The following is a 25,316-nucleotide window of genomic DNA, read 5'->3' on the forward strand; positions in this document are numbered from 1 at the left end:
AAATTCAGTAAATTCAAAGAAGATATCCCAGCACCGTATCCTAGTATTTTATTTATTTAAGTTTGCCATTGTTTAGTTAGTATTATTGCAGCTAAAACTAGCAAGCAACAGACTATATGCCCAAACAGAAGTTTTTACATTGTATTTCCATTGCTGCTGCCACTATCTGGCCACATTAAGATGTTTACTGGCAGATACTTTACTACTGTTAACCAATTCAGTGAGATATTTCAGCACATATACCTAATTTTATGCATAGGCTTTTCCCATTCAACTGAATGAGATTATATATTTCCACAGTTTGTAACTGGACTTCTGTTATTATCTAAATGCATTTTCCTTCCCAGTTAAGTACTGAGTTCTGCCACCTTTAATCATATGTATCCAGGTGGACTTACGGCTTTTAAATGAGAGGTTATGAGGTTATGGAATATGGTGCTATTTGACACAAGTGCTTGGGTTCTTAATGGAAACGAGTATCTCAAAATGACACTTCAAATGACTACTGTAACGGGAAAAAGTCGAAAAAATAACTTCTCAGTTGAAGGTGCACTTTCGGGCTGACTGTAAGCTGTCCCATGCAGATTTTTTTCCTACATCAGAACTGTAATAATTGATGCAATGAAGTGGAAAAGATGTATTTTCTTTACCACAAAAGTTACCTTACACAGCAAAGCTCTGAAGAAAATTGTGCAAATTTATTTCATTTGGGGACCTTCGAAAATCAGGCATTTACAAACTGCACATAATAGAACTAGGGTTAGAAAATTAATTACAGAGCAAACATTTTACAAACCCTTTTAATAAAGAATTTGAGTATCTTGATTTGCACGTTCCAGAGAGAATTTTCACATCGAGCATAATGTTTGTATTCAGTTCTCGATGTGCATTTTTCATGAATAAGGAGAGTATTTTCATGTTTAGGGTGCTTCTTGTAGAAAGTAATGCTTTGATTTGTGTCCTCCTACCACTGGACTGCTTGCATTCTTCAAACTGTAGGATTAGAGTCCAGTTCAGCACCATATTACTGGTGGTTTGCGTAGTGACAGCTGTAGATTGATTAAATATGTATTTCAGAGAGATTAAGGAGCATAGTAAATAATAGGATGATGTAAAATAGTTTTCAGATAGGGTCCTAGTTTAATCTAAAAGATGCTACTATGCAAGAGAGGACTGACTATTAGTAGTTGAATTCCATTATCTGAAACCTACAGATATGCACAGTGTCCAAGGACAGATACGCGCAGTGTCCAAGTGAAGCTATCTTGAGAACTAGCAGTTTCCAAGCTATTTTCTAGTTTTGTTGTTTATTTTGTGGTAGGTTTTACAGATTATTTTATTGTATTTTATTCTATTGAAAGCTCTATCTTGTGCTGTAGTGTCGTTTTCCCAAAAGGATGAAGGCAGTTTTTTTGTAGGGTGTTATCCAAAGTCCTCACCGGTAAAATAGCAAGGTTCAAAGTTAACTGTACATACCCCAATTATACCACAGCTTTTAACTGTATTTCATTTTGCTCTCTAGGATTTTTAATTACTTTGTGCATATTCTTTTTTTCTGTGTGTGACCTGACCTGATTCATTCCTGCCTCAGCATTCTTAAATGTTTTTGATCTTCTAATTTACTTAAGGGGAAAAGGATGTTTATTTTTGATTCAGTGATAGACTACTTATAAGAAACCTAACTAGAATAAAGTTGAAGTAAAAATGCATTCAGCTTCAACTTCCAGTGTTAAAGTTTCTAGTTGCATTCCAGTCTCTTATTTAAGTACTTATTTTAAGGGTTTATTTTTATAGCTCTCCATGTTAGAGTGGAAATTGTTTGGCAAAAACATCTTAATCCACAGAGCTTGGGAAGTTCTACTTATTTCTTTTAAGCAATAACCTAATTCTGGCACACAATTTGGAGAATATATTCCTATTCATCCTCCTTTTAAATGAAATAATGATTGTACAGATGTCACTAGTATGCAGTTATTGCGAGCATGTGAAAGGAGATACAGGCAGGTGGAGTATGACTTAAAGAATTTGCCTGAAGTTTTACTTTTACTGTTGGCCTGTTCTGGGAAAGTTGACCGTGTTGTGTGCAGGAGCTCTCCAGGCTGCCTTTCAGCAGTACCACAGTAAACGTTTTGGGGGTTATCAGCAGGTAATAAAAAGTATGAATTGCCAATAGGATAGGTGAATTCAAATATTTAACTTCCAAAGGTGTTCATTTTAGGCACTTAAATAAAAAGTGCTTTAAACTTCTGCTTTTTTGTCTGTAAAATATGGAGTAGAAGATACCTGCTTACAGAAAATAACTGGTCCTCTTGTTATGTTAAGGGGGAGACACTAACGCATATATACATATGCAGACGCTCCATATGTTTCAGCAGAGAGAGATGGCCGCTGCCACAGAGTGGGGAAGGCTCCTGCCTCCCTGAAGTCTCCCCTCACGCCGTGGAAGCGATGAGAGCAAGGCCAATGCCCGGAGGGGCCCCGCTGCAGGCCCGCCACCATGAAAGCCAGTGGGAACGTAGGCTTTGGTGGGGAGGGGAAAGAAAAAGGAAAAAGATTTAAAAAAAAAAAAAAAATCTGTACTTCTAGTTCAGGCATTCGCCATCTGTTGATACTGGAAGGAAAGGCTATTTTTGTTTTTTGTACAAAGATAAGTTTAAAAAAAAAAAGTAAACTTTCTTGAGAAATTCATTTCAACTCTTGGAGACACAAACTGACCTGAATCACTGCCAGGCAGAGGAAGAAGAATGAAATGCAGTAAGGAGTTGCATCTTCTCTTGATAGCAGAGGTTTAAGGGAATACCTGCTCTTTTATTAGTTCTTGATGTCCTAGTTTAAGCTTAGGCTTACCAAATTAGCGTGTGTGCCTTGTGTGATTTCAGTGATGTTCCTACTCCTTTAAACACAACTACCTGTATTCCTTAGGAAGGCCAGGAGAGGGGAACATGTGATGATGAGACTGAACTCTTGTTTATTTGCTTTAACATTTGCTTAAAGGTTTTTATAACTACCTTGGACTGCCTCTTTCCAGAAACATTATTTCTCACAGATAATCTAAATATAATGTGTTTGGAAGATTTGCTGAGTAAGTGGGTTTTCTGTTTGTTTTTATTTGTTTTTATAGTAAAGGATCTAGGGAAAAAGAATAAAGGTCAAGGTTAATTTCCTCTACTACCATTTCTTTTCCTGAATGGGGGAAAAATTTCCACACTCACAAATGGCATGTTCTATTCTCTCCTGTAAGAAGCCAGCGCTTTTTTGGCAAGTTCTCATCCTTCACTAGCTTGTATACTTGACACAGGTGTAGTGGAAGCCTTCGTTTATGATGCAGGAAGGGAGTTTTTGTTAAATAAGAAAACCACAGACTTTACACTTCCAATTTTGGCAAGCTCTGTACAGTACTTTTTCCTTGAGTAAAGTTAGTATAGGAACTGGGACTGATACAGCCAAACTTGTTTCATGAGCACATAAATCATACCATTCAACAAGAAACTTTTTAGTAAATCATTCTCTTCCCAGTATGTTGAATAATATTTTGGTGCATGCAGTTAGTCATGCTTTTTAAGCAGTATGGTATATAATGTCTTCGTTATACTAATTAGATTAGCATATATAAATGTTAAGATGTTAATGCTATATACCTTCAAGTTAAGACTTGAAATATTTTTCAGTGATTCTTGCCCATCTTTTTTCACTTCCAGAACTGAAATCTGTTCTTCGCTTGCAATAACGTCATAGTTGGCACGAAAGCACTAAAAGGCCATGTATTGCTGTTGTATGCTGAGTCTTAGCTGATCGAAAAAATTTGGCCTTTGGCCCTGCCACTGTCTCACAATCACTCCGATAACTGTGGCACAGCAGTGCGCACCCTGACAAGCATTACTGCCGCTGGAGGTACTACAGCCTACTGTAGTGACGCGTTGGTTTGTTAGAATGAATTGTTAAACCCTGTTAAATTTTAGCAGTTAAAAAAAAAAAGCTTAAAACAACTCTACAGAAAAAGCTGTACCTCGTGGCATTTACTGGGTTCTCATGTTAGCAAAGCTCACTGTGACTCTTACTCTCCTTTGCCCACTTTCAAACAACAGTTCCCGTTGGAACTGCAAGCAGTTGTCCGTGAATTGAGCCCTGTTCTGTACTCCTGTTGTTGCTATTTGATTTGATTGACTCTTAATAGCATTTTTCTTCTTAAATATATAATATATCTTTTCAGATTCAGATTTTTAATTTTTATACTGATCTTCTCCTTTAAAAAGCATAATCTTTGATAAAAATCAGTACCATAAAAATAAATCCTTAGCTATCAACAGCCTAAACAACCAAAATGATTTAAAGTATGTAAAGTGTACTGAGTGCATTCAGCTTCTACTTTTTCTCTGGAGCTGTCTAAATTTTATTAGACTACCCTCAAATGACACTTGAGCACAGAAGAAATTTTAGGCAATCTTCGCCTTTTATTCCCAAGCACAATGTCACGTGCTTGGCTTGCAGTTGATAGAGGAATATATATTTGTTTTAAATATTTTTCTGTTGCTCTCTTAATCACAAACTTTCTATTTGTTTTCACATATTTGTTGTTTTTTTGTCTTTTTAAAGCAATAACTATTGGGCAGGGAGGCAACATTCTTTTTGCTAATTAACAACCAGTATTGTTTATTTTCTGAGGCAACTTTCTAGTCAAAGACCAATGAAAATAAGTCCAGTATGTGGTTCACAGTTGGAAGTCTCCTTTTAAGGAATCCAGCTTAAGTATTAAGATAATTAAAAGTGTCCATACAAGTTTGATACTTATCTGACACTTTTTCTTCAGTCTCAAACAGATCAGTCTATAAAGATTGTTCCACGCATCCCTAAATTTTTATTTCCAGAGCTATAACAACCCTCCTTTTACAACAGATCTAAAGAGGGAAGATGATGGCTATTGTGCTGGCTAGGCTGTTGGGCTAGAAGAGTCCAGCGGTTTCCCCCTGCCAAGGAGCCTGCCATGCCTGATGGCTGAACCACAAAGTTCCCCTCTTCTGAAAATGGCACCTTGCCATCATTGCAGTAACTGCTGAAGATGGCTTTCAGCAAGGGTAGCATCCCTTGTTACTTATAATGCTAAGATTAAAGTTTCAAAGACCAAGGAAAAGATATCAAGCACACTTTGTCCACTACTTTTTTGCTTAGCGCTGGTCATAATCAGAGTGTGAAAAGGTTTTTATCTTGTCTGAAATCTGCTCCACATAGCAACTATTTTTTTCAGAGAAAATCTTCTGGTGGTAAAGAATTATTTTAAATATACAGCTGGCTCCCTCATTCTTTTTCTTCTTTCCAAAAAATTCAACTAATCAAAAAAGCCAAAAGTCATCCTTTGCCTCCTCTAAATAATCCTGCATACCTCTTTAATAATTGCAGTTCTCTTTAAAAATACCTAAAATGTGTTTCCTGGATGTGATGGCACTTTTATCAAAATTAACTGATTTTTCTGAAAGAGTGCTTAGGGCATTGTTCTGTTTTATTAAATAGTTTTACTTGATCTTTAATTTGAACAGTTGCCTTTTCATAGGCATAAGTAGTTGCACTTGTCCAGAACAGACTAAAAGCTTTTTACTAAAAATTATTCTACTTAGAATGGCTAGCAAAAAAAAGTGTCCCATTCAGTTCTGTCTATCTGTTGTTATTTATATATATTTTCAGAATATCTGCTAAAATCAACTTTTGAGGTGCTTCTGGCAGATGAGATTAAATACCCAGTTACTTAATGGGAGACCACATTGTTGTTACGCCTGTGTCAGGCTGAGATAAAGTAACATGACTCAGTATGCTGAATACATGTGACCACTGAATGCTAGATGCTGATTTATGAGGTCCTTCTCATACTGAAATGAATCACTGTATATCACTCATTGCTGTTTTTTAACTGGGAAACTGATAAATATTTTATGACCATAGCTAAGCAGAAAACCCACTTTTTCCATCCGACAAAACTTTTTAAGTTCAAAACCAGTTCTGTTCTGCATTAAATTTCAGTGAAATTTAGACAGAAAGAAGAGATCTGTCTAAAATAGTTGAGATGATACTGGATAGCAAACCAATTCTGAAGATGGGAAACTTAGCTATTTTGGAGTCAGTGTGCCTGTTTTGCCTACAGATCCTCTTTTAATCCTTTGAAATGTTTCCAAAGGAGTTTTCTTTAAAAATGGTACAACCTCAAATGAAGTTTATCTTCATGAATTATCATTTTCCAGCTAGACAGAAACGCTGATAATCAAAGGCTGCACTGCTTGTGAATTAGAGAGTCAAACATGAAGTGAAATCTTCTTACATTTTTTGGTGGGAAGCGGCACTTGATCCTTGAGGCAAACAGCTTCACTTCAACCTACATGACGCATCACATTACTAACAAGTGCACCAGCAAGGCTGTAAGATGAAGTGCCACTTTCTGTTAAATTAAAAGTAGGACGCGTTTTCCCTTTTCTGAAAGCTCTATCACTTCGTATAGTTGCTTTTGAAAATAAAGAATGGCAATGGTCCTGTGCAGAAGCGGTGTATGAATTACAGAAAAGCAGCTTATGTTGAGCTATGTGGCACGAGAAGATGCCAAGCCTTTTATGAGGAGAGCCTGCAGGACAGTCATGCGGAGATTACAGAACCCACAAAATTTAACTGTGCCAAGTCTTTTATTCTAAGCTAGGGAGGAGGAAGAACAAAATACATTTATGGTTGTATTTTCACTTGAGCAGGCTCAACAAATATGATGATCTTGTAAAGGCTCAAGGTACTTAAAGCACCTGTACAGAAAGTATAGTGTTACAGTACAGGGTTTTTTTAGTTTAGTTAATTTCGTATACTTTCATCTGTATCTTGATCTGCATTACTACCGCCAGTTTTTGAGGGAGATATACAATTGTATGTGTGTGATATACCATACACAATTGTCTAGATTTCTGTTGCACTGTATGCTTGTGTTGTTTCAGCGTATTGACAACTTGCTTTGTTCTACACTGGAATGAGTAAAAGGAAACAGTGTCTCACCCCACAGCCTGGCAGTTCGGCAATGAGCAGCATGGAGTTTCCCATTTCAGATCACTCTGAACCTGCAGTAACAGGAGCCCTGATAAACCTGGGTCTCTGCTGTCTCCACCCTTTCCTGCCCTTCTCTTCCCCAAGAAGTGCTTCAGCTTTGAAAATGAAGTTTTATATTAATGTTTAAATCAATGGTAATATGTCTGGTTTCTGAGACATTTTAATTCTGGTGTTTATGTTGGAATTGCGTTCTGGATAGGAATAGAAGCAACTGAAAGGCTCACCCATAGAAGTAAAGAAATGAATGGAGAGAATTTGTGTTCTGTGTGTAGTTTGGTATGTTGCCTTGTTATAATCATTTTTTTTTTTGTTTTAATGTCTTTGACACGTTTTATTTTCAAGGGTTTGAATCAGTGAAAGAAGAAAAAAAATAAAGTAAGACTTAAATAAGATGTAGTGAGGAATGTAACTCTAGCTCACAAAGGCTTTAGCTTATAATAATAAAGACTGGAGTTGTAATTAGCTTTTCTGGAGTATTTTTCACTCCAGCTGCACTAGACAATACTCTGACTTGTAGCTGTACATACAGACATGTCTACTTATTTTATTTTGCATTGCAGCATGTGCATCCCTAATTGGCAGTTTGCCATTTGTATGTGGAAAATAGGATTATATTAAGAAGAGGGAGAAACTGAGATATTTCGTATGTCTACAGTGCACAAATGTCTTAGTTATATTAATGAAGAGAGAAGAGGTTTGAAATTGAATTCAGTTATTTAGATCATAATGCACTAAGAGCCTCCATATGTCTAGCCATAAGTTGCAAATAATCAAAGCACGACTCAACTCAGACTGCCCTTGCAAGACTTTATAATAGCACAACCTTTTAGTTTCATTTAATGGTAGCTCTGTGTAGATACCCAGCAATTGGCTTTATTCAATGTATTTACTCTCATTTTTATCTTAATACTGAAACTTCTATCAGAAACCGCTGAGGTATCCCTTCTCTTCAATGCAGAGTAAAAAAGTGGAGGCATTTTTTTTTTTTTTTAAATATATAAAGTTAAACGTTATAGGTATAGGTAGCAAATTCTTCCTTTAATCAAGCATCATACATGCTTTTCCTGTCTCCTCAAAGCTATAAAAATCTAAAATCTTCTGAAAGTGTTTTCAGACAGATTATGTTTAGGGCTTTGGTTCTGTTGACCTTTTTTCTGTTTAATGCACAGTGAGTGCTTCTAGTAATTCAGGTGCTACAGATGGCAGAGGGACTTTCTGTGTTAATAATTACAGACAGAAAAGTATCGTGTATTTTGGAGTCTGTGCCTGTCAACATAAGGAACTGTATGAGTATCTGAAGCTGTGCCTTCCTAGACAGAGTACTTGAATTAGACAAATAGGCTCTGAAGACTTTCTGAAACAGGCCGTCTGCTATAGCTTGCATGAATCTGTGCTGAATGCGTACTCAACCAGAATTGTTTGAGAAGAGTTGATAGAAGTATAACCAAGTGAGCCAAACTGTTTTCTTTACTTCTGTAGTACCAAGATGGTCATCAGTAAGCTTATTCACTAATATATTCTTATTCATTAGAGGTGAACCAAACAGTGAGTCAGTATATTAAAAATCACAATGTTTGATCATTTCTAGATCTCATGATGAATTAGGGAGTTCAGTAACTTCCCCACTGTAATCAGCTGGAGGTGACGTTGCTGAATTCTTATAAACCACTGATTTTAAGCACGATCTCTATTAAAGAAAATCCCCAACTGATGCAGCTAATCTTCAGTCCAGCGTTGCTGTGAACTTATCCAGTACCTCGCACAAGTCACTGACTTCCATAAAGTGGACTGAAAAACATTTCCTTCTCCTTTTCCCTTTCATTTCCAAATACAGGGGTCATGGTCCTCTAGATAGGTTTTGTCAACTGAGGCAACAAAGAGGGCAAATAAATTTCCCAGACAACACAAACTGATCTTCTAAGCACCATCGCCATCATCAATAACCTCTTAAATACTTCTGATTTACATGCTGGGGCAGCTCTAGCCTTCACATCTGGCTTCAAGAGAAGTGTGAAAATCATGGTGTCTTGTGATCCCCCGTGTTTTGTAGCACTCACACCATGTGAGCTGGATGGTAATTAAGGTGACACTAAAGAAAGGATACATTTTAGCAGAGTTCAGAAAAAGTTACATGGTGTAATTTAACCATCTTTCATCAGCCTCCACTGAATTCCATTTATGTTTTTTCCCATCAGCCAAATCTATAATGTCTTATTGCACAGCTCTGATTCTGGCTTCCAGAGTTTTGAGCTAGTCACTTTTCCTGGTCTAGTTCCATTTGATTTTTGATGGGAAAAACAGTCTTTTAGATGCTTACCTCCAAAAAATAAAATGAGATTCTGCAATATTTGAAATGACATGGTCACACGCTTTGTGTCAATTTTCAAACATGTTTGCCTTACTTTGTTCTCCTAAAAATATGCTTCTTTTCCAATCTCTCTATATATTTCCTGATCATCTTGCCCCAACAGGTAGAATCCACTCATTTTCTCAAGCGTTCAAATGAGCCAATCTATTTTTATCTGACTGCTTAAAGGATGGCTAGCAAATATTTAAATACTTTGTGACACCTGAATCTCTCTGAATCTCTTTCGGTCTAAAGATTAATTCTATTAACTTCTCATAACAAGCCATTTATTGTATACTTGTTTCCAGTGGGGATCCTTTAATAAACAGAGAAAATACCTGTTAAAGTCAGTGATACAGAACCATGAATCAATCATTATAATGAAGAAATAAACGCAAGGAAAAAGTACTTGAAAAAGAAATGCTACTAATTGGCTTTTTTTTTTTTTTTTAAATTTAAGAGACAAATGAGACATGTTCTTTCAGCATCACTGAAACAGGTTAGTACTGGCCTGTTGAAGAACATGCTTATTCACCATTTGTTTTGAAGTGAGACTCTGTACGTTTTGTTAATCTCAGTAAAAGGTGGAATGAATTACCACCTGTGGAAGGCAAAGGTACCCAACTTCCATTTGCCTCATGGCAAATTTTAGCATTCATTTTTAAGCAATCTAGAAGTAATTTAAGGATGAAAATAAGAACTACTCTGCTGAAGTTATGTGCAAGTCTCTCTTAATGTTGCTTTTCACCACCAAGTTCAGGAAAAGTGTTCTTCATTTATCAGGATAGGTAACATGATGAGTAAGAATGAGTATGATACTATAGGAGTGAGTCATCTTTTGCTCATCATTCATAAAAAGATAAATCCAAGACTTTTCTGAGGTTATTGGAAATAAGTTTTTGGTATATAAAATATTTTGACTTTTAACTAAAAGGTTGAATTCCACAGTGCCACCATCTTTTAAAGATGAGATCCACATGGCACTGAATGGAATACAATATCCATTGTTCATGCTTCTTGAATGACTTGGAATATCGTGTTAACATGGTGAAACCAGATGGGATGTTCAAACATTAAACTCCATTCAGTGCTATCCAGATGTCTTCCTGGAGGATGGGGGAGGGATTCTCCAAAAAACAATTTCAAAAAAGTCGTTCAAGTGATGAATATACTATATCAGTTATTCAGTAATTGCTTATCTGCATTTAGCTGAGCTTGATCTTATTTCAGCTCTTGGGTTCAGATGTGAATGTATCATCTAATCCAAAGTGCTTACTTTTTTCTCCACTTAACTGAATAAGTAAAAAAAAATGTAAAACTAATCTGGCAAGTACACTGGGTGATACGGGTTTTGCATTTGTTGCTCAACTAACGTCACACAAAGGAAGAAAATCAGGAGGAGAGAGCAATAGGTAATTCAAAAGCAATCTACATTTAAAAAAAATTGCTAAGTGGTTAACAGTCACTCAGAGAGGTTTTATCTCTGAATTAGATTAACAAATGCTTCCAAAATGAGACAAATATATGCATAGCTAGGTTTGCAGAAAATCTTCGTGTCTTACAAAATATACCAAAACAAAAACTCTTCAGTTATGCTACCTTTGACCCTTAGAGGCATTCCACTACAGTGGGCTCAAAGCAGAGTGCAGAGAGACTGTAAATATGTTTAGACAGCTGGTACAGTCTGAGACCTTCTCAAGGAAATGGAAAACAATACAGAAGGTCTTCATTCAGAAATGCACTTGTATCATGAGGAATGCCCAGTATCTCTCAATGCAGAATGACTTTTTTTTCCGCTGAATCTCATTGCTTGGCATGAAATAAAGTATAGATTTTCAAACAGAACAAGTGAAAAGGAGGTTTTTCTCCCCTACACTTCTTTCATGCGATGGTAACCCCACTTATTTCATATTTGTGCAGTAAAAGAAATGCCAGCCAAGTTATGTTTCTAAATTTAAAAATACTGGATGATAAATCTTCAGAAATAAGGGATCCACAGTTCTAGTTTTCCTCATGCTTGCCACCTGCTGTTGTAGAAAGCTAAGAAAAAAAGCAGCAGGAAGCTTGCTAAGATTGTGCAGCCATAAGCTACTAGCTTCTCTCCCATAAAGGCTTCAAATTTTCTTGACTTTCTCTGCTTGCCCCTAGCAGTATCAGGCATTGAATCCTGAGGGCATCCAGCAAGAAATCATTGCTGTCTGTTCTGTGTAAATCACTCAGAAGGGAAGAAAAGGAGAGGACGTAAATGCCAATGCATTACGCAGCAGAGCGGTGCCGGAGAAGGACAGACCAGAGATCTAGCCCTTAATAAAATACAAACAGTTTGTCACTTCAGTGGAAGTTCCCTCTGGTGACTTTAGTGTCCCTGAGGTTCTCACAGTCTGTGTGTGCACGTTTCAGGGCGCCAGTCTCTTTTTGCTGGGGATGCTTATGTATTAGGTGGCAACACTGGATGGAGTCCCAACCCCAGAGAAGCCAACAGGGATTACCCAACCCTAAAAGTCAACTGGGTTTCCCTACCCCAGTGCAGTTGCTACAAAACAGCCTGCCCAGGGAACAGGTACTCAGGTTGGCAAACAGACTCAGGTTATGTAACTAAGAAATATTTTCATGATCGTGATGCATTTTCAGGGTGGGTTCTTGTTTCCTTTGATCTGTTAAGTTCAGATTTTTGATTTATATACAGTTAAACCTGTCATTCAACAAATAACTTCTTAGTTCAACCTTTTGAAAAGGGCATGAATTCCATCAGCTTTTCGTGTAGCCCAGATTCCTTCCTTCATTAACGTGACCGATAGATTTTTCATGGCAAAGATCTTAATAAAGTTACCAAAATTTTGCTACTGAGCCTGAGAAACTCGGTGAGAATAGTGGTACTAATAGATTAGTCATGATGAATTATGACTATCTAAATGAAGTTATGCAAACTTTAATTGTTCCCTGAGCATAAGTACAAAACTGGCAGGGGATACTGGTTGAAGGAATCACTTTTCTTTTTACTTTTTTTTTTTTTGAGGACAAGCATTATAGGATTGAAATGTGAATTTAACCACAAAATAAAACAATAAAAGCTTAAAAAAAAACCCAGCAGCATGTACACGAGTCACAAATGAGGGGGGGGGGGGAAGAGGAAGTTTAGATTTTGAAGCAAAATGCGGTAGATGAATCCTACAGATTGAAGTAACAATGTCTCATATTTTGACTCACTGAAATTTCATGAGACTAGATGCTCACTTTACCATACTATTTTGTGCTTTGAGGAAACTTGTTTCTAATTTTGCAAGTAGGATAAATAATGAAAGAGAGTCTATTCAGATTGCAACCTGGCGATTTATTTGCTGTTTCCATTAATAATAACATTGAAGATTTGGAGTCCTAATCTTTCTTGGGTGAATTTAATAAATTTATATGTATATCTTTGTGAACAGACTTCTCCACGCAGAGGCGTTATTTTACTTGCATTTATACTTTTAAGTAAAAAGAAAACCAAAAAATCCCATCTTATCTAGAGTGACTTTTCCCATTTTCTCATGGCAAATATCAGTAGATCCAATTCTTACCACTTGAGTGCATGGTCTTTGCAGTGGAGTTCAGTGATTTCAGTGCAGAGCAGAGTGTTTTCAAGAAGCGGGTTGGATGGGGTAGAAGACATGGCTCAGCAGCATGGGGATTGTACAGGAGGAGAAGCTGTCTCTTTGCTAGACTTCTGTGAGCTGATGCTCTGGAGCACGCCTGAGTTCTGATCCTGACAGTGTACTCCTATTCTTTTTTTTTTTCTGTTCCATGTCTTTGATATATTAGAGTTGTTTTAAAGAGATTGTCTTTCAGAAAAGACATATTGAACAAGACTGAAGTATTATTTAAGAATTAGAGAAGGAGACACCTACTTTTTTCATTATGACTTGGAGTGACGAACATGGAAAAGAGCCTAAAAAAGAAGCACGGCTCAGATGCTTTGTTCCAATTTCCTCTCTTCAGATAAAATTTGTACTGAAGGCAATAGGAATCATAAGTTAGAGGAGGAGGGAAATGTGTATTCACAGCAAAAAAGCAGGTTCAATGAACAGTTTCCTATATTTTAGATGGAATTCTGCATAGCATACGCACTGTTAGAAGAGATTGATCATTCATAATGGCAAATGAATCAAGACATAAGAATAATGTTCTATTTCTGCCATGCTATTTTTGCTGCAGAATTAGTATAAAATATAACAATTGTAACAAATTGGTTTAGAACGTACAGAGAATAAGCTTTATGTTGCTCTTTTTACAAGCTAAGCTTTGAGAGACATATTTTTGACATTCCAGAATAGCAGAAGACTAAATACATTTGTATTTTTGGTTATCTTTTTTTTCTTACTGTACTTAGAATAGAAACTTGACTAATTTATGTTTTATTTGATTATATAATTGCAAATCATTGTAAAATCAGTCCTTTACAAACATTTCAAGAACTTCACCTCAGATTGCAATCTTGAAAAAGATTCATAGATAGTATCTAGCTAAAGAAAATTTAGTTTGATAAAGAAAAAAGAATCATTAAAATGACCTAGAGCATCTTTACTCCTCAGGCAGGTTCAGGCTGTGTAAAGACAGGGTGAATGGCAAATGTTCTTGATTTCACTGCCATTCTTTTATAGAAGACAAGGTGATGCTATGGGGATAAAGTGATACCTCTGAAAGGTTGCAGGCACTCCTGGAACCACCCAATGCATATTCACAAGAACTAGAAAGAGGTGACAAAATATTTGCAGAATTAGAAATTGTGCTGCAAAAAGCCTAAGGTATAAAGAATGAAACAAACTGCTTAAAAACAAAATTAAGACAAACCACTTTTCCAGACAAAGAATTCTGAGGTTCTCTAAGTTTGTATCCAAATGGGTGTTTCCACTGATACATGGCAACCTCGAAAGTGGTGCTCCTGATGAGCTACTAAGTGAACACTGTGAAATATTAACTGCTTTCTGTTTATTCCAAGACCAGCTCTTCAGTAATGTGTTTCCTTAACAGCAACAATGTCTCTGTTTTCAGCCTACAGAAGTAGTTGAATTCTCAGCTGTGCAAAAAATACAGTTATGACAAGTACACTTGACCTTCAGTGAAATTAAGGACAGTACCACCTGCACTAAATACGTGCTTTCTAAGTAATATCAGGAGCAAAGGGATACAGCCTGGGTAGAAATCAAATCCAGTTGCCTGGTTTACTACAATAACAACATTTCAGGTTGCTTTAACGTTTTGACTTCTAATTGCAACCTACTCCTAAACAAGGAGTGTTGATGAGTTGTTAGCAGCTGCACTGTGAACAGGAGCACTCTTTGTGCTGAGATGAAGCTGCCTAGCTCTAGAAATAGTCCGTCTGTCATGCAATAAACAACTTTACATTTTTTTTTCCCCTTGATTCGCTTGTAGTCCAAATGTAAAAAAATGAAATAAAGGGCCGTAACAGAAAGTTGCCTCAGAACGTTTCCCAGAATTTTTGAATCCTATTACTACTTCCTAATTCCAGAATAAGCTAGTATGATCATGAAGTAAGGTTTTCTTTAAAAACAAACAAGCAAACAAAACCCCCGAACCCTTTAAAATACCTGGAAAATGAAGTTGGCCTAATTTAGTTTACATACAGATGTAATAGGAAAACGACAAAATATTCTTTTAGAAAGATATAGTGTAACACAGCCTGCTTGTCATCTTTGGAAAGACAATTTGGGTAAAATGTTTAACTGGTCCAGAGCAAAACACGTCTCTGTCAGGAAATGTAAACCCTCATCAGACTACTCTTTATGCAAGGCATTGCAGCACTACGGTGCTGGGAGCTGTGTTAACCTGGGATATTTGGGCTAGAGAGTTGTGAAGAACTGCGGTTCTCCATAAAAAACATGCTGCCACTAGTCACCTCTCCTAAATCAATCCCATTCCTCTTTTCTTTCCTTCAGCTTAATGACCCTTTTGCAGTATAGCTCAAAGAGGAATGAATGTGGGGGAAGTTGGTTAGTTATTTAAAGCTTTAAATGTCTAAACCCTAACTTCTAAATTTTTTCTAGGCATAGTCAGCTAGTATAGATCACAAAGCGCTGGGAACTTGCTTCTGTGTACTGGACAGTTGTGTATTTCCAGTAAACTTGATACTGCAGTCTCACAGAGCGCGTTTTAGTGAACGGTATCATAAGGTGAAAAAGTTACAGATCTTAATTGCTAGGTCCACATCTGAAGAAGCAGTCACTGTCTTGTAGTGCTGTATGAATGGAGAAAATGGCTTTCCGCAGTGGCAGGAAAGCACCACTGTATTTTTTCTAGAAAAAAGTCATGAAATCTTTAATGGCCTCAGAGATGATGGTACTCAGCTTACGCTCCTTCCCCCAGCAAAGTCCAATTGCAAGTCCTCCAAAATGTTAGTTAACTACGTAAGGCACAGATGAATAAACATTACGTGCGTGTGTGCCATCTTTCATATTATATGCCTCACTGACAATTTCAGAATATATAGCCTTTTGTATTTATATACACTGCTGCTATACTCCTTTCTTATTTCTGTAAATCAAAGTTGGAATTATGAAGACTTTGTGCAATTTAGGTCCTTTCATTACTAGACTGTAAAACTGTTAGGGTTTTTCTTTAAAATTTATCAGGCCAGATATAATTAATAACAGTACGAGAAATCAATTTGTTTTTGAGGAAAATCAGCTAAGTGCCATGGCTGTTCTGTAGCAATGGGTTCTCTTGTTTTTGTTTCCCATTTCCATAGCAAAGAGAATTAGTTTAAGAGAGATCAATAGTGTAGCTGGCATACACTGCATACCCTTGCTATAATTCACGGTGCTGGGGAATGCGCAACACTAGTTTAAACTTAATCTTGCATCTTGCTATTTAGAATTATGCAAATAGCATGCTCTTTCAAAGAAGCTTTTGTTTTTATTAATTTAATGCAGTAATGACTAATAGTGGAAAATGCATGAAATCACTGTTTGTACTCACGAAGGAAAAAAATTGCTAAGCCTCCATATTGCATGTCTGTGAGTAATGGATGTTGTTGGGTAAAACCCTCTGTGCACTTTGCAGCATGTGAAACCTGCACAAACTTTCTAATAATGTTAAAGCACTTGCAAAAATGTTGCACCTGGAGCAGGGAGGAGTGAAGAGGGCAGAGGTCAGCATTAGGCATTAAGACACTGACTAAACAGACTTTACACTCGGTGAAAAGTCCAGACAACCCCTGCAGTGTCATCTTACAACTCTGGTTTTCTTCTTTTCAGGACATAGTAATCCATAAATACACTCAAGTCACCAGCAGCTTAGCTCTTTCCCCTCCCTCTCCCCCTTTTTTAACTCTCCTTTCATTTTTAATTCTTACGTAAAGATCTGAATTTTTAACCCTTTCTATGTCTTTTAATCAACCTTGGGAACTGTTTTTCTCCTTCACCATTGTCATTCATTAGACTTCTCATCTTTTCAAATCTTCCCTTTTGCAAATTATTCTCTTAGAAAAGTGGTTTCAAAACAAACTAAAATATTGCTTGAAAACAGAAGCACAAACTCAGCAAATAAGATATTCTGGGAAATTATCAGATTTTTGCAAAAAAAAAAAAAAAAAAGAAGGAATTATCAGACTCTGCAAACAAGTCAAACGCATCCTTTTGCTTAACTAGGAACTTTACGTGAAATATTTCATGAGAAGTAGTGTAACATTTGTTGTTACGACTTCTTTTGAACTTATTTGTTTGGATAGAAGAAACCACTTTCAACTAGGACACTGCAAGGGAATAGTCATCTTGTTTGTCATCGTTACTTTCTTTAATGAAAGAAAAAACACTCATAAACTATTGCTCTAAACTGGAAAAATGTAGAGGTAAATCTTAAAGTGGTGCTTGTACTTTTGTCATACGATTAAGTCTTTCCTTTTTGCATCTGCTACATTTACTAGCTGAAATCATGAGACCAAACTGATTTTAATCATTTTATCCAATCCCATTATCCACATCCCATGGCTTAAGGGACTGGGTAGACTGCTAATATAGTCTGGAGTCTTGACAGTAAAAATAGGCTGGTGAAATACAGCCCATTAATTGCATGTGACCATACATATTTTGCTTACTTCCTCTTTTTATTCGGAGCCTGGCATGAGGCTGTCCATCCCCGCAGGATGTTTCCCCGTGGCCCCTTCCTCACCAGCCCGGAGACAAACAGCAGACCTGCCACACGGCCATTCTCTTAATGAATTTTTATAACTCTTGAACAGCACTGACAAAAGATAGTTGAGAGTCTGAGTATTTCTTTCATACTGTGTATGAATATTAGTACAAACATTCAGGAGAAAATCATTTTTTTTCTCTTGCACAAAGGTCCGTCCTATGTGCACGCGGGGGATGAGCGCATGTTTCCCCGCAGCTCCATGCATGTGGCGCACAGTGAGCTCAGTGACTCACAAAATGGCGGCCTGGCAAAATGCACTGTGAAGTCTCATGATCATCTTCCAGCCCCCCAATTTCTAGTCCTGCCTAGTGAGTTCAGAATCACTACCCAAGGGTTTATAACACAATCTGTTTAGCTGTGGAATCAAAGGATTGTCAATAGAAACAGAAAGGCGAAGCCAGGAGCACAACTTAACCAAGGCAGGGCTGCGTCCGCTAACGGAGCGTTCGCTTCTTGTGCTTGCGAAGGCTGCTGTAGAAATTAAAGACGTAGTTCAGCAAGATCCTTAAAGCATATGCTTAACTTTGAGCATGAAAGTGGTCGGCTGGATGCCTTCGGGCTTTAAAAGTAAGCACGTGCTTAACTGCATGACGTAAATGGGGCCTCATTGCACAGCTATTGAAGGTAAATATCTGGGCTCAGTGCCCCTCTTCACCCAGTGCAGCGTTTTAGCCTGCGGTTAGTCTCACTGCGCTCGCTGGACCAGACTGCTAAATATGCCGTTCCTCCACCAGAGTCGGCGTTTCAGAGTTAGGCCTTGCATGGCAGCACTTTACACTGAACGTAGCCTGTCCTTACAGATGAAGTTGTCTTCCATTTTTCCTAAATTCTGATGTTTTGTTGCTTGCTGGTAAAAACATAAATAAATTTGAATGTTCAAGCACATGAAAAACTTAATGAAACTTAACTAAATCTGAATACTGTACCCCCAGAGACACAGATTTTCTATCTAATCTAGCCAAAAAAAATACCACACCAAAAATGACCTGCCTGAAAAACAAACAGACAAGACTGTATTGTTCTGCCTGGAGCTTTAACCTCCCTGTTTTTCTCAAACACCTTACGTGCCTCAGTACCCCTTGCTGTCGTGTCTCAATAGAGGCCTCACAATAATCACCCATTCGATACTTGAATTCTGCTCGTATGACGTAGACAAGAAGCTAGGCAGTTAAGTGATTCGCCCAAGGCTACAAAGCATCTTGCAGGAGAGCTGAAACCAGACAGTTTAGCAAGTCTGCGGGGCCAGTCCCAAAGTCTGTGCTTTGTTTTATGTTCTCAGGCATGTTTCTGCATGCACATGTTATTTTGACTGCACGCCTGACACATAGCAATGGCCATGCTGCCCGCTGCATTTTCTTCTGTTTCTTTCACCTTACATTAACAAGTGATTGGGATTTTAATGAAAACCTGATTAAACTGAGGAAAAGATGTCTTATCTTAACCCTTTTCATAATTAGCTTTCAGAAATGATTTTCCAGAGCTGCTCAATTGTTTCTTGATTCAAGCTTATAGTGATAATCTAAAACCCACCAACTATTCAAGCCTAATGCTACACCAAACTGTGAACCTGTACTGTGAATTTGTACTAAATGGTACAGTAAAAATAAATCTGTAGCCAAATGTTATGCTCGTGTAAAAATGCTTGCCCTTTATTGCTTTCAACTGTTTTTTTTTTCCTTTCCTCCTAAAGGAGTCATGCCACTCACTTACCTTATTTGTAGATTAAGTAAATATATAGGTAGGACCTTGTGTGTCTTCTGCACACTCTACTTGATAAATCTCAATAAATGTAGTTATATTAGTCCACAGATGATATCTCACTAAATCCAAACAAAACAGCAGGTAATATTCTTATGATGTAATCTATATGCCTGTTTCTCTAAGTAATATTTGTGTGTGATATATATACAGTACTTAGAATCTGTACTTTATGCGTATATCATTTAGACACAAACAACCCTGTGATCTAAAACCCATTTGGCGTGGGTGGGGTGTGTATGTAAAATCAACGTAGGCAAATTATAGCAATTAAAGATTTCAGATGTTTTAATGGGTGGGTATTTTGGACAGTGAATATTTAATTTTTCTATCTTTTTTTAAATGCTATTTTTCTTTTTTGTTTGAAAAGTACCGTCTCATTTACATTTTTGACTTAATGAGAAAAGGGAAAGCAGTTCGTCAAGCCTTAATTCACCTACACCTTTCCTTTGCTTTTGTTCGCTCTTTGTTTTGAGGGGTTTTATTTCTTTTTCTTAAACATTTGGCAATGAAATGATGCTGAGTACCTGTTTGTCTGGTGTGTGATAGACGTATTGCTTGTTGCAGACGTTTGCAGAAGAGGAGCTTGGAATGATTTTTGCCTGAATGCAACTAGATTTGCTGCTGTACAACTAATATATATTACATATTCTTAATTATTGTAGCTCATGCTAGAAAAGATTCAGGACAAAGGGGAGATTGATGCAGTGTGCCTTACAATGGCCCTACTGATTTCTCTACTGGCCCTTCCTCTGCACATGGTCAATTAGAATTGAAAATCCTGTGCTGATTTCATTCGCTGGAATTTTTAAGCAGGTCAGGAAGAAAGATGTTATTGAAAGGAAAAGTCTCATCTAAATAAGAAAAGAACACGTGGCCATCTGGTCTAACTGTACCATGCCGAAAGTCATTTTGGCTCAGCCGCAGTTAGGTCTTTGCAACAGTTTGCCAAAATATCAAACAGAAATCTGCTTACATTAAAACACTCTGTACTTTTTAACTATAAAAATGCAACGCACAGCACTCTGCCTATCTGTAATGCATGAGCTCGTTTGACCCTGTTCCCTTATTGAGAATGACTGCATTTCTGGTAGGCTCTCAAGTTACTTCTGCTGCATAAAGGTATCATTGGAACAACCAATCTTTTGAAAGTTTTGGAAGTAATCTGGAGCAGTTTATTCTTATGACTGAAACTTGCACTTCTGCTTGTACAGCAAAAGGCTTAAACAAGCAGATGCAAGAGGGGAAGCATGGGGAGAAGAAGGGAGGAGAGTATTTAAAAAAGAAATTAGAACTTGAAGTTTCTGTGAGTAGCACCAGGGAGTTTGCACAACCAACTGGAGGCCATAGGCTAAGAGATCGCATGTAATAGCCATCAAACTTGTAAGGAATGGAATCATAAATATGCATGAACTTCTACGATTACTTTGTTTCAACACCAGCAATTATTTAAAAGTTTAAAGAAGTCACCAAAAACCACAGGTCGGAATTTTCAAATTCGGGTAAATAAACTCTTTGGGGTAAAAAGTAAATCACATAGCTCTAAACCTCAGGCCCCTGTGGCAACAGCAGCTTGAGGCTACTGCCATATTTGTGAAGATGCTGGGTATTTTTAATCTCCTACCAACGTCAGTGAGAGTTCCTGAACACCCGGCACTTAAATCAAGTGACTTTACTGGGGAGAAGGGGAGAATTTTGAACTAAACATGAATCCAAAGCCTTATATTTATATGTTCGTGTCTAATACTAAACTTTTCTGTGAATGAAAAAGTAATGACTAATCACAAACTGAATATATAAATTGCTGGTTGAAACACCACTTCTATTCTAAGGTAGTGTACAAATCACTTCCAAAGTTTAGTGAATTGATTTGCATAGTGTTTCAGTCTTCAGGAAACAGATAAAAATAAGCCTGCTTATTTTCATTAGCTAAAGAAAGTTAAAGTCATCACTTTAATGTAGCTGCAGTCATTATTTGAAAATACATTTGTGAAACAGAAGTGACAAATTTTATTTTTCAAGCATAATATGCTGAAAAACTAGGAGAGGAATTAGTGTATTAATACTACTGAAATTGCAAATGTATACAAGTTGCAGGTATACACTTCTCTTGTATGACCACTGTGTTGAGTTAGCTACTGGTATTTCATACAAGGTATGTATACTGTTCCTTCAGGAAGGCATAAAATCAATTGCGTTAAAATTACAGGAATACAAATTTGAATGGAGTTCTCAGTTCTTTCCCTTCGTTTCTTTGAAATACATTTTCTAGAATCCTGACCTTGCCTGCAGATATTGTTGTCACTACATGCAACCTTTGTCTCTGCTGCTATTTGCAAAGGAAGTTGTGTCTGTTTTGGGGTCCTTTTTTTTTGTTTTGCTTTTGTTAAGACTAAATTTATGGGATATCCATGCTGGGTTCCTTTTTTAGTAGTCCTTATTAGTAATATTAAAGAAAATCACTAAAAATGTACTTCGTCTGATCGTGTGACCAAAGTGTACTTTGTTAAACCTTTGCAGGGAGTGAAGTAAGAACAGGATGTGTGTGTGTGTGTGTGTGCGCATGCATGCGTATATAAAAACATATTTTCCTTCAAGTCTTGTTCCCACAAAGTTCATGCTGAAAAGCAAAAGTTAATCACCATTTATACCATTCAAGTATTTGTACCAGAAGACAATGCGATTCAAAAGAATTTTTAAAAATGGGTCCACACTGCATACATTTAAAAATTAAATAGGAAAAAAAAAAAAAAAACTCCTTGAAATCTCCCTTTCCCTTGGGTGTCTCTGTTAACCCCACCCCTGGCCTCACCAAACAGAGAGCAACTATTTTGGGGAGTATTGCGTTCAGAAGACCAACTTGCTGGAGTGACGCCGCTCGGCCAGGCGGTGGTTCTCTGTGCGGGGGCGGCTGAGAGGCCACTGACGGCAAGGCCAGCTAAGGGAAATAGTTCCCCCGCCATGCTCCCCTTCTTCGCTCTGGACACCACCTACCCACAAAGCATAGGAATACAGCAGCTTTAAAACTGCCACAGATTTGTCTAAGAGATCTTGCTAACCTCTCTAAAACCAAACGTGTTTTAAGTATTTCAGTATTTCTGCCTTTCAGATATAGGTCTCTGTACACTATCTGTATATCTTTATCTAATATGCTGCATATGCATACAAAATCTTTACATAATATACATGAGCTACATGGGCAATTATCTAAGTGATGTATGAACTTAGCATAAACTATTGCATTGACTGTAAAACTAGAGCAGAAATAATCAGAAAATGAGAAACAGGGGATGCCCCTAGTTCTACTGTGCGGAAAGTACGTGCACATATACGCATGTTTTATATAACAACGCACATATATATTTACAAAGTTACGTATTTCACATTATCCTAGAACCGCAAAGTTGAAACAGAGCCTGGCCGACAGAAAGAAAAAAGGTTTGTGATTGTCTTTAATCTTTGTGCAGCAGGGCTCAGACGGCTGTCTGATCCGCACATAGCAGAGCACGGGGCCGGCCGTGCATTGCGTGCAGGCTTCGCGATTGTGGCAGGGGAAAAAAATCTGGCTGGACTCCAGGCGGGCGAGCGCAGCGCTCTGTTGATCATTATGTCTAGCCTTCAGGTGTCTCGGCTCACAGTGGGCGGCGGTTGGGGGAGGGGGAGATAAGAGGAGGGCAGACAAAGAATAAAATGGTGTATTTAAAATTAAAAAAAAAAAAGTGAAAATTCACATCAGATCCTCTGTCCTAAAAATGCTTCTTTTAATGTTCCTTTCCCTGCAGTGGGAGCATGCAAACATCTGTCCAGGAAGATTTATTTAAGCCATAATTAGTAGTGTCTAGAGTCTTTCAACAATTTCTCCTTATTGCACTTATTATCATTTTTTAAAAGAAGTCTACTCATCTTTCACTCCGAGAGTGTTTTCACTTCATGCTTTCGTAGAGATCCAGTGCAGCTAAGACCGAGCCAGGTTTCTATTGTCTTTGCTTCTTCCCTTTCTGAATGTAGTTTTCAGAATCTAACTTTTGGTAGGGGAGGGCAAGGGTGGGAAGGAGTCTGGGTGTGCGTTGCGGGGGGGGGTTATCTTATTAAAGATCTTATGAACATTTAAAAAAAAATATGAATTTGTGCTTCTTATTATACAGTTAGCCATTTGGATTCAGTTCTTTCCTCGAGAAGAAGAAAAGCTCTGCTTTGTCTGTTGCTTCTGTTTGAGAACTCTCATAAATCTTGCCCAGAAAGCAACTTAGACTTAAGGAGATTTGGCAAGCATAGATCTGGGAAGCAACTGCAATGTATGTTGCTATGAATATTCCCTTCTTTCTGCCCCCTTGCTGCTGCGCCTGACCCCGACGCTGTGCTGTGAGCCCCACACCCTTTCTCACCCCACGAGCGTTTGAGTACATGGAAGTTGCAGTATAGCGATAGTTAAAGTTTCTTATCAAAAAGCCTCTCCTCACACTGAGCGAGTCCGGATATACAGCTCATGGGGTTTTTTTTGTTTTTTTTTTTTTGTTTTTTTCAGTACGGCCATAACCCTTTTCCTAGCACTCCCTCCTTGCGCTGTGCTCTCCCCCTCCCAGCGGTGGAAGGGGTGGGATGGGAACCTTGCGCGGCTTCATTGTTCCATCCAAATGTAAGAGCTATTTGCCCCAAAGTGTCTTTGCTGTCTTTCATAGCTAATTATAATAACTGTCAGATGTCTGGAAAGTCTGGGCTGTCCTCACTGGCGGAGTTAAAGTTTGCCTTTATTTTCTTCCCTTGGGGACAGATCAGGCCTGATTAGACACAGAGTGCAAATAAAAGTGAGTAACGTACATTTGTAGGGCTTTTTGTCTTTGTTTTTCTTTATGAACAAAGCAGCATGCTGGCTATGTCAGGGAATGGTGTGGCTTGCAGTATGCGTGCAGGCACTGCTCTGAAGGACAACTCTTTTCTTTTTTTCTTTTATTGAAGCATGCAAGGAATATTTCTGAATTTGAATAGCAGTTCAGATACTTGTCCATCTCATAAAAAAAAGTAACCACCGATTTGGTGCACACAGCATTTGGACAGTTTTCAGGGATTTCTTTTATGGCTAAAAATAAAAATAAATAGACCCCATACTCACAGTTTTGTTTTGCTGTGCTGTGCAGGTCACGCTGCCTCCTTCCGCAGAGACGGGGAGGGTGGGCAGAAGGCAGGAGGGCACAATTCCAGGGTAATTTGGGAGAAATGTACAGCCGGGCTTCGCGGAGTCGCTTGGAAGTCAGCCACCCGTGCTCAGACATCCCATTGCTGCCGTGCAGGCTATACTATCTGCAGTTCTGAATTGAACTAAATACTGCCCATGTGAAAGACAGGGGAAACACAGTCATGTGGGACACACACATCCACTCTATTGGCTCGGGAGGCACAACTTCGGCATTCTCGCGTTTCCACCATTGGTTAACAGTTCAAGCTGCAAGAGTCTAGGTCCTCCTAGTGAGTCCGTTTTCCCTTTATGTGTGGAAGAATGACTGTAGGATTTTACAGTGACAGGATTAGTTAAGAAAGGGACTGAAGTCATCCTTTGACTGAAGCTGGTGGGTGGGGATTGGAAGCTGTGCTTTTCTCAAGTCTACGTTTTTCCTTTTTCTGCCTCTGTTCTGCATGGCAGGAAATGCTTGCAGTTAACTTAGGAAGCAGAGAGAAACTGAAGCGACTTTCTTGTTCAGGTTCAAGGGTAGAGATTTCACTTTTAGAGCGAGACAGGCTGTACAATGATTTTAGTGGACTAACTACCATTTATTCTGGCTGACTAAAGAGGGTGGGGTTTTTTTCCTGTTTTTAGATTTCTTTTCTTTTCTTTTTTTTTTTAAGTCCAGAAGTGGCTATCTCAGGATCATCTGACCTGACCTTTTGGGTCACACAAGCCAGATAAATGGATCCAGTAGTCTCAAAACCTAGACGGGTAATTTGAGTTGAAATAGAAAAT

At 37.9% G+C, this 25,316-nt stretch overlaps 1 long non-coding RNA gene across 6 annotated transcripts in view; it reads right to left on the minus strand.

Moving 5' to 3' along the window:
* Positions 1–24,908, minus strand: part of LOC104140803 (uncharacterized) — a 65,960-nt gene extending 41,052 nt beyond the window's left edge. The window contains exon 1 of one of the 6 annotated variants that reach the window (XR_011142475.1): positions 24,471–24,908. This is a non-coding gene — a long non-coding RNA (uncharacterized lncRNA). The remainder of the gene's footprint in view (positions 1–24,470) is intronic. The other 5 variants (XR_011142474.1, XR_011142477.1, XR_693391.2 and 2 more) reach the window with 5 other exon arrangements.
* Between the last annotated feature and the right edge of the window lie 408 nt (positions 24,909–25,316).

The sequence above is a fragment of the Struthio camelus genome, chromosome 8, assembly GCF_040807025.1.
Source record: "Struthio camelus isolate bStrCam1 chromosome 8, bStrCam1.hap1, whole genome shotgun sequence".
NCBI classification, from domain to species: domain Eukaryota; kingdom Metazoa; phylum Chordata; class Aves; order Struthioniformes; family Struthionidae; genus Struthio; species Struthio camelus.